At 39.7% G+C, this 9,666-nt stretch overlaps 1 long non-coding RNA gene across 1 annotated transcript; it reads left to right on the top strand.

Annotated features, from left to right (window-relative positions):
* The first annotated feature begins 2,020 nt into the window (after positions 1-2,020).
* Positions 2,021-7,606, top strand: LOC125481362. The gene is made up of 4 exons (XR_007261307.1): positions 2,021-2,981; positions 3,252-3,335; positions 5,069-5,152; positions 7,366-7,606. It is a non-coding gene; the product is annotated as an uncharacterized LOC125481362 (long non-coding RNA).
* The last annotated feature ends 2,060 nt before the right edge of the window (positions 7,607-9,666 follow it).

Raw genomic sequence — 9,666 nt, 5'->3', positions numbered from 1 at the left:
CATGGGAACAAAAGTTGCCATTTAGCCCATCAAGTCTGCTCTGCTATTTAAGGAGATCGTGGCCAATCTGATAATACTCAACTTGATTTTCCTGCCTTACTCCCATTATCCTAATTCTTCTAAACTCCAAAGAGTATAAGCTCAAACTACTCAACCTGTCCCCATTGGAAAATCCCTCCATACCCAGAAACAACTTAAAAACCATCTCTAAATTGCCTCCAACATCAGTATATCTTTGCTTAGATAAAGGCAGTAAAACTGTTCATGGTATTCCACAGTGTGGTCTAATTAGTGCCTTATCTAGTTTTAACACAACCTCCCTACTTTTATACTCCACTCCTTGTGAAATAAAGGCTAATATTCAATTTGCCTTTCCTATTACTTGCTGAACCTGGATGCCAGTTTTTTTGTGATTCATGCACAAGGACTCCCAAATCCCTCTGTCGTGCAGCTTTCTGCAGTTTTTCCTTATTTAAATAATATTCAGTTCCTCTGTTCTTCTGCCACGTGTAAAACCTTACGTTTTCCCATCTTCCAAGTTTTTGTCCATTTTCTTAACCTGTGCAGGCTTTTGTGCCATCCTTACCACTTGCCATAGCAGATGATAGTGATTTCACTTCTGTATATAGTAAATGATTGTAGCCACAGTACTGATTGCTGTCAGACTCTACTAATTACAGGTTGCCATCCTGAAAATGCCCCCTTTTTTCCCAATTCGATCATCTATTATGTAGCCAATCCTTGATCTATGATTATTTACTAAGCCCAGCATAAAAGACTCTTACCTGATTTGGTAGCCCTATGTGAGGTACCTTATTGAACATCTTTTGGAAATCCAAATATATTACATCTACTGGTTCCTTTCTATCTATCCAGCTTGTATCTCTCAGAACAAGAACTATCAGAAAATCTTCTCACACAAGTAGATAAGAAAGCAGCTTTTGAGAAGTCAGTAGAGTCATAGAGTAATACAGCATGGAAACAGGCCCTTCGGCCCAAACTTGTCCATGCTGACCATGGTGCTGACGCAGCTAGTTCCAGTTGCCCGCATTTGGTCCACATCCCTCTAAACCTTTACAATCCATGTACCTATCCAAATGTTTTTTAAATGTTGCTAAACATTTTTACCTACCTCTGGCAGCCCATTCCATATATGCACCACTCTCTGCATGAAGAAGTTGCCTTTTAGGTCCTTCATAAATCTTTCCCCTCTCACCTTAAACCTATGCCCTCTAGTTTTCAATTTCCCATCCCTGGGAAAAAAGACTGTATGCATTCATTCTATCAATGCTCCTCATGATTTTGTACACCTCAATAAGGTCACCCCTCATTCTCCTATGTTCCAAGGAATAAAGTCCTATCCTGGCCAACCTCCCCCTGTAACTCAGGCCTACTAGTCCTGGCAACATCCTTGTAAATCTTCTTTACACACTTCCCAGTTTAACTATGTCTTTCCTATAACAGGGTGACTAAAACTGTACACAATACTCCAAGTGCGGCCTCACCAATGACTTAAACTACTGTAACATAATGTCCCAACTCCTATACTCAATGCTTCGACCGATGAAGGCCAGCACGTTAAATGCCTTCTTCAGCACCCTGTCTATCTTTGACACTGCTTTCAATGAACTATGTTGTTGTAGTCCTAGGTCCCTCTTTCCACAACACTCCTCAGGACCCTACCATTTACTGTATAAGTCCTACATTGGTTTGATTTTGCAAAGTGCAACACCTCACACTTATTTGTATTGAATTGCATTTGCCAATCCTCAGCCCACTTCGCCATCTGATCAAGATCCCTCTATAATTTTTGATAACCATCCTCACTATCAATGATACCTCCTAATTTTGTATCATCCACAAACTTACTAATCATGCCTCGTACATTCACATCCAGATCATTTATGTAAATAACAAATGACAAAGGCCCCAGCACTGAACCCTGTGGCACACCACTAGTCACAGGCCTCCAGTCTGAGAAACAACCTTCAAACATCACCCTTCAGCTTCCTACCATCGAGCCAATTTTGAATCCAATTAGCTAACTCTCCCTGGATCCCATGCGACCTAACCTTCATGACTGGCCTGCTGTGCAGGACCTTGTCAAATACCTTACCTAAGTCCAGATAGACAAAATCCACTGTACTACCCTCATCTATCCTCTTAGTTACCTCTTCGAAAAACTTTAAAAGATTTGTCAGACATGACATCCCATTCTCAAATCCATGCTGACTATCCAATTGTTGGTACTTAGTGGTATATTTCCCTGTCATGTCTTCAGCCATCTTAGTTGCTATTCTGTTCTTGCCCTGTTTTGTATGGCAAGTTCCAAGAAGCCTGGGATACTCAAGTGAGTATCTTGATTGCAATTTTACAGTCTGCAGTTAAATTAGGAAATTAGTGGGTTGGGGCCAGCTTCCCAACATTGCCAATTTGCTATTTTTAACCTCCCTCACCCCCATGTCAATTCCTATACCCGCACACTTTTCAACATTCAATTCAGCCCATAGACACAAACATCATGGAAAGAAGCCATTTGGTCCATCATGCTTCTGCCAGCGACTTCTAACTCAATTTCTTGGTGATTTTGATGACCATGGGATCACAAAGTACCCAGTCCCTGATCATACTGAGAAAACTGAGCTCTGTACAAACAAGAGAATATTTATCAGCCAGTGCCACCAAATATTTCATTCTCTCGTCACAGACTCCAGCCCTCTTCCTGAAGTCTCAGTGGGGGCAATACAGCTTGAGGAAGCAGGGAGTTCTGAAGGTAGAAACGCGTGAAGGGAGAGGTGCTAGCAAGCATTAGGAACCAGGCGAGAGGGCCGAGAATGGTGAAGGTTGGAAATAGGTGGCTTTCGGAACAGAATAGACAAAGAACCAGCTGGAATTGGTTGGGCCATGTTACAGGATTGCAGAGACAACCTAAAGTGGGAATCACCATAACCTACAGAACTGAAAAACAAATACAATAGCAAGTAAGCATATTTTATTGATTTCTCTGACATGTCAATCAAACAACTCTCAGAATCTATTTAGCCAAGTGAGCATTTCATAAAATATTTAAAACCAGGCTCACTCGAGTAGATCAGTTTGTTGGTCTGTTGTGTTTTGAAAGGTGACAGCTGATTTTCCCGCCAAAATTATCTCATATCAAGTAGCCTTTAATGCATACCAGTATGTTTAAAATAAACTTTATTTGAAAGTAGAAGTCCAGTATACCTCTGACTTCTTAACTTTTTTTGCAGTCTTCAGGAGAACTGTTTAGTTGATGAAGATATGCTTCACTTTGCAGAAGGACTCCAAAACAACTCAAGCTTGAAGGTTCTCAAGTATGTGGTGATGTCTCAATAAATGTTGCCCAAACTCTAATTGTGCACAAAGATTCATTCAGCAGAGAAGCAGGCTATTCAGAAAATTATTACTTTGAAAGAAACGTCTAGATCTTTGAAAGAAGTATTCGAATAATTCTATTCTTTTGATCTCTGTCCACAGCCCTGCAAAGTTTTATTTGTGCTGTAATTTGTCAGGAATTTTAAGCTTGCTTGAAATCATGAGCAAAATTATTTTTCCTGAGCTGGGTATATTAAGAAAAATCAAATGATGCATTTCCTTCCACTTCAGGCTATTATTTGATTATTCATTTTAATTTCATCATTTTAAAAGGGCTATTCTCGATCAACATGTTTCTACTTATTCCAGATATATAAGGTGTTCTGTTTTCCCATTGTTTGTTGAGCCTGATTTGTTGTTTTGCATATGAGCCGGTTTTTCTCTTTCCTTTCTGTTGTTGCTATTCTGATTCAGCTGTACCAGAATTTCTCAGCTAGATGCTGTATTATTTAAATTAACAAAGAGTTGGTATTGCTGTTGCCATTGTGGTTGCTAGTTTAAATTAATCATTTTAACCATATAGCGTTGAGCTTTGATAAAAATAGATTTAGGGATAATCCTTTCTGATGGCCTGGAAAATGTCCCGATATTTTTGATAAACCAACATATCTGACATAAATGCCTGCTGTACCTTTCAAAAGGCTTTGATGTAACATAAGACCACAAAATATAGAAGCAGAATTAGGCCATTCGATCATGGCTGAAATGTTTCTCAACCCTATTTTCCTGTATTCTCCCCATAACATTTGATCTGTTACTAATCAAGAACCTTTTTATCGCTGTCTTAAAGACACTTGAAGACTTGGCTCCTGCAGCTTTCCGAGGCAATGAGTTCCATATATTCACCACCTGGAGTGTTCAGGGAATTGCACATATTTTGATGACAAGAAAAATGATTCAGAGATTAAGTAACCTGCTTGCAGAAGTAGAGGACACAGACTGAATAGGTCTATGAAAGGAATGAACCATGGTGAAAGAGATCTATTCAGTTTCACGGTTAAGTGTATGCGTGCAGATTTCCGCATACCCTGATAATCACTTCTGAAGCAGAGATGGAAGTTACATATGGAGTCACTGCAGAATCCCTTATGTAGCAGACTCCAAAGGGATTGCCAAGGAAATTGAAGATTGCACTGAGCAATGCCCCCATACCTGGAACCCTCTGAAAATATCCATTTAAGTCTTAAGATTTAGAGGGTTCTGATAAAATTAAGTAAATGGCTTAGGAAAAAAAAGACCATTGAAAACCTGTAACTCCTGAGTAACAAACTGATGCCGCAGCTTAGATTCACAGCCCCAAATACACTTAACCTACACCACTTACTCCCTCCATAACTTAACACCCAATATCCTTCTTGCCCTCAACACCTCACCTCCTCAAGGGACTGACCTTTCCTCTCTTGCAGCCACATTACACCCCCCACCCCTCCCTCCCCACCCACCATATCCTGATTCTTCGGAACGCAGAGTTCTGAAGAAGAATAATGTCGGACTCGAAACATTAACACTGCTTCTCTCTCTACACATGCTGCCTGACCTGCTGAGTTTCTCCAGCACTTTGTTTTTATTTCAGAAATCCAGCATCCACAGTATTTTGCTTTTACTTGAATAACTTCACTTCCATGCAAATAGAATGTCCATACCATGATTTTCTGTTTCTCACTGCTTACAGGCTGTCTAATAATAGGATCAGCAGAAAAGGGATGGAGTTTTTTGTCAATGCTCTCAAGTACAATATTACTATTGTGTCTATATGGTAAGTAACAAGTTAAAAATGGACAAGTCAAAAATACAATGGGCTTTCCAGCTGCATTCATTGAAAAACCACTTTATTCTTACTATTTGGACAGAAGTAGAATATGTCACACCCCTTGAGTCTGTTCTGTCATTATAGAATCATATAGAATTGGACAGCACAGAAGGAGGTCATTCAGCACATCATGTCTCTGCTGCCAAATGATGCAAGAAGAAGCTTCCTCAGACTACACAGATTAGTTAGACCATAACTAGTCAGCAGAGTCAATAGTAAGCCATGAGATTAAATGTGACTTTGAGGAGATGAAGTGGGCTGAGGTTTGGGAGGGAGGGATGGAGGGAGCATACCTACTTCTGCTAGTCTCCAGGGAATGTCAGAAAAAATACTTACCCAATAGAGCGAGCTGTTCCAGCTCCCTTTCATTGCCAGCTTTCCCAGCTCTTGGAAAACTTACATAACAGTGGCTAATTTTAAATTGCAGAGTTGATTATACTATGGGAGCTTGGTTTTAAATATGTTAGTGGAGTATCCTAGTTCACCACAGCATAGAAGCCATGAAAAACATTTCAGAAAAAAGTGATCGTGGTCACATTTCATGCATTTGACTGTTTGGGACTCGTTGATTAGCCAGTTGTAAAGGTTTAAAATTTAATTCATTACCATTGGAAGATTTTGATTAACAATGTTGTATTTTCCTGTTCAGAGATAGGATTGGCCTCAACTGTAATATTTCCAAAGCTCAAATAGGTTTTTGATATTCTATCCAGATGCACATAAAAATAATGCTGTTTTACAGAGCATGACAAGGTTACAGATGTATCTGGAAGGATATTTAACATGTCTTTCAAGAGAAAGAACTGACCGTCTTTCCATTATAAAGCCAGAAATGGGAATCTGAAACAAAAAAAGAGAAATTGCTGAAGAAACTCTGAAGGTCTGACAGCATCTGTGAAGAGAAAGCAGAGTTAATGTTTTCGGTACAGTGACTCCTCTTCAGATCAGTTCAGGACCCAAAACATTAACTCTGCTTTCTCCCGATAGATGCTGCCACACCTGCTGAGTTTCTCCAGCAATTTCTGTTCTTGTTTCAGATTTCCAACATCCACAGTTCTTTGTATTTTTTTTCAGAAATGGGAATATTCTCTAATGATTACACACATATCAAGACTCCTCAGATATTGAAGCAGTCTGCGTCCAAATGTAGAAAGGGCTGGACAATATCCAGGTTTGGGCTGAAAGTAGCGAGTAACATCTGTGCCACACAAATGCTAGTCAATGATCATCTCCAACAAGAGAGAACCTAACTGTGGGAGGAAACTGGACCACCCAGAGGAAACACACGCAGTCACAGGGAGAACGTGCAAACTCCACACAGACAGTCAGCCAAGGCTAGAATTGAACCTGGGTCCTGATAGCAGTGCTAACCACTGAGCCACCATGCTGCCCAAGTCACTCACCTCCTGACTCCCGATAACCTGTCCATCATCAACAAAGAACAAGTCAGGATTGTGACTGAACTCTCCCCACTTGCTTGGATGAGTGCAGCTCCAACAGCACTGAAGAAGCTTGACACCTTCTCGGACAATAGCTTACTCAATCACATCCACAAACATTCACTCCCTCCGCTGCCAATACTCAGTAGCGGCAGTGTGCCCCACCTACAGGATGCACTGCATAAATTCACCAAATGTCCTTACAAACACCTTACAAACCCATGACGACCAACATCTATCAAACAGCAGATACATGAGAACACCACCACCAGCAAATTCTCCAAGCCACTTATCATCCTGACTTGGAAATATGTTGTTCCTTTAGTGCCATTGGGTCAAAGTATTGAAACTTCCTCTCTAATGGCATTGTAGATCTACCTACGCCAAATGGACTTCAGTGGTTCAAGAAGGCAGCTCACCACCATCTTCTCAAGGGCAATAGTGATGGGCAATAGCCAGCAGCACACACATCACATGAATGAATAATAAAAAAAAATTGGGGCTAAGAGAGCAGGATAGAAGGGTCGAGGCCCGAAACGTCAGCCTTCCTGCTCCTCTGATGCTGCTTGGCCTGCTGTGTTCATCCAGCTGTACACCTTGTTATCTCTGAACTCTGCGATGTGGTATGTTTTATTTATAGGCAACCTAGAATCTCTTAGAACCCAAACTAATTCTGAAGCAAAATTGAATCACTTAAAAAGATTTTTTTTTAAAATTCAGGTTAGGAGGAAATCTTGTGACTGCAGAGGAAACCGAAGAAATGACCAGAGTGGAAAGAAGATTGATATTTTGATCAAGAACTGAAAAGGGGAACTTGTAAACTTTTGATACTTCCCTCACATTAAAAAAATCCCTGTCCTGCTCGGTTTTGTGCAATGTATTTATAGTGAAAGGAATCTGTATTGGTGTGAGTTGTATTTGTAAATGATTCTTTTTTAAAAAGTGATTTTTATTTAATCTATCATTTGCTTCTTGTGTTTTTTTTTATTTCTGTTCTCAACTGGAATGGTTCTTATGTTTATATGAACAACACACTGGATTCTAATTACAGCATTGCCCTCCTTTTATCGTTCCTGTCTCCTACTGTAATCACGACCATCTTCAGTATCTGAGCCTTGTATGTTTCAGCTGAGTCAGGAATTTACATTTATTCTGGTATCTTGGATATGTCAGTGTTCATAGTGAACAAAGTATTCTGGAATTGTAATTACTGTTATAATTTGGGTAAACATTGCAATAGATTTAAACATAGCAATGAAATCATATTTTAGTCATGTTGGTTGAGGGATAGGTGTTGGCTCGAACACTGAAAAGATGCCAGCTGTTTAGTAAGTAATACTGTTGTCCTGTTAACCAGCCAGACAATGATTCAGGTTAATGCCGTATCTGAAAGACAACATAGCACTCCATCAGTATTGCACTTAAAATGTCTGCCTGGATTGTGTGCTCAAACCCCTTGAATGAATGATCTACTGTTTCAGGTTCAAGAATGAGGCAATGAAAGCATTTAGCCATTTTAATGTCCGTTGTTTCTATTGTTCAGTATTATAGATTAATTCCTGCACAATTCATCATATTCCTGCTACTCCATACAGATGTACACCTAAGAAATTGCCACAGTTTAGGTACTAAATATGACTTACTGCAAGTTTTGGGAAGAACTTTCTCTTTGTTGTTAGTTCCCAATATTATACTTATAGTAGGTTGAAATGACGTGATCCACTATGCACGCAAAGATTTGACTAGTTAAGTTTCAAAACTGACTTACAGGCACAGGAAGAAGATTGCTAGAATGAAGAAATCTGCTAAGGTATGTTGAATTACAATGTGAAATATCAAGTACCCGATCAAAGTAACCATGCTATAAAAATACCTCACATTATCTCTGAAATTAATTTGTATTGAATGGTTTATCCATTCACAAAGTGTCATTCTATGCGGTCCTACCACAGAAGAATTCACCCACCAAATATGTAACATTCATGGCATACTTCGGCATGGGATAAAATGCAGTCAGATAGAAGTGGTGGCCTTAAGAAATCCTGATAAAACAGACTAGCTGCATAGTGCATGTTAGCTTAGTGTCGTAGAATAAGTTACAGATAGACTAACATTACAGAACCTTAAGATCACATATCTGCTGTAATATGGTAAGATGGCACATATGTAAAGGGAACAGAGCTGGTGGATATCGCAGACACTTCAATCACATCACCATTTCTTTGAAGGAGATGTGCAACGTGTTGTTGCTTAAGCAGCCAGTGCAAACTTCAGTTCTGACTTCGATGTAGCAAGGTGCCATAGAACAACAGTTCGCAACCTTTTCAGTAGCAAGGCTACTGAGACAATGAGACAATCCCACAGCATACCAACATTTTTCATACCACATGTGCGGTATTGGAAGTCTACATATGCACCACTCTGGAGTCTTGTGCATGCACGGCCAATAAGGGCACTTAACAGATACCGCCTTTAATAATAGATTGAGACTCTGGAGGAAATCGGAATCATGGAAGCAGCCTTGATGCTTAGGTAAAGCAGCCCTGCTTTCCGAAAATTTTGTGGCACACTTCTCATCTTGCCATAGCACCCTGGTTGAAAACCATTGCCATAGAGTGATATGTCCAATTTTTTTGATTGATAGATTGATTATTGAGTGCTCCCTGCTGTGACAAGCTGTCGACCCCTTCTGCTGTGTTAATATCAAATCTAAAGGTAATAGAGGTACGATAAAAAGTTTCAATAGTCGAATTGGGAAAAGTTGAGAGATGTTAAAATGATATAAATAAGTAGACTTATCAATGGATTGGATATGAAGGTGAACCCATCTCAGGGTCAATATGACACCAACATTACAAAATGTTTGATTCAGACTCCTTGTATTGCCAAGGACAGAGATGAAGTTAGTGACTAGGGAACAAAGTCAATGGCTTTGATCTTCCCAATATTTAGTTGGAAGAAATTCCTGCTCATCTTTTAGAGGTTCACCAAGCATTCTGACAATTTAAAAAATAATGGAAG

This window comes from Rhincodon typus, unplaced genomic scaffold (genome assembly GCF_021869965.1).
Source record: "Rhincodon typus isolate 14 unplaced genomic scaffold, sRhiTyp1.1 hic_rhity00001863, whole genome shotgun sequence".
Classification (NCBI taxonomy): Eukaryota; Metazoa; Chordata; class Chondrichthyes; order Orectolobiformes; family Rhincodontidae; genus Rhincodon; species Rhincodon typus.
The sequence above is the reverse complement of the archived record's forward strand: the minus strand, read 5'-3'. Positions and strand labels throughout refer to the sequence as shown.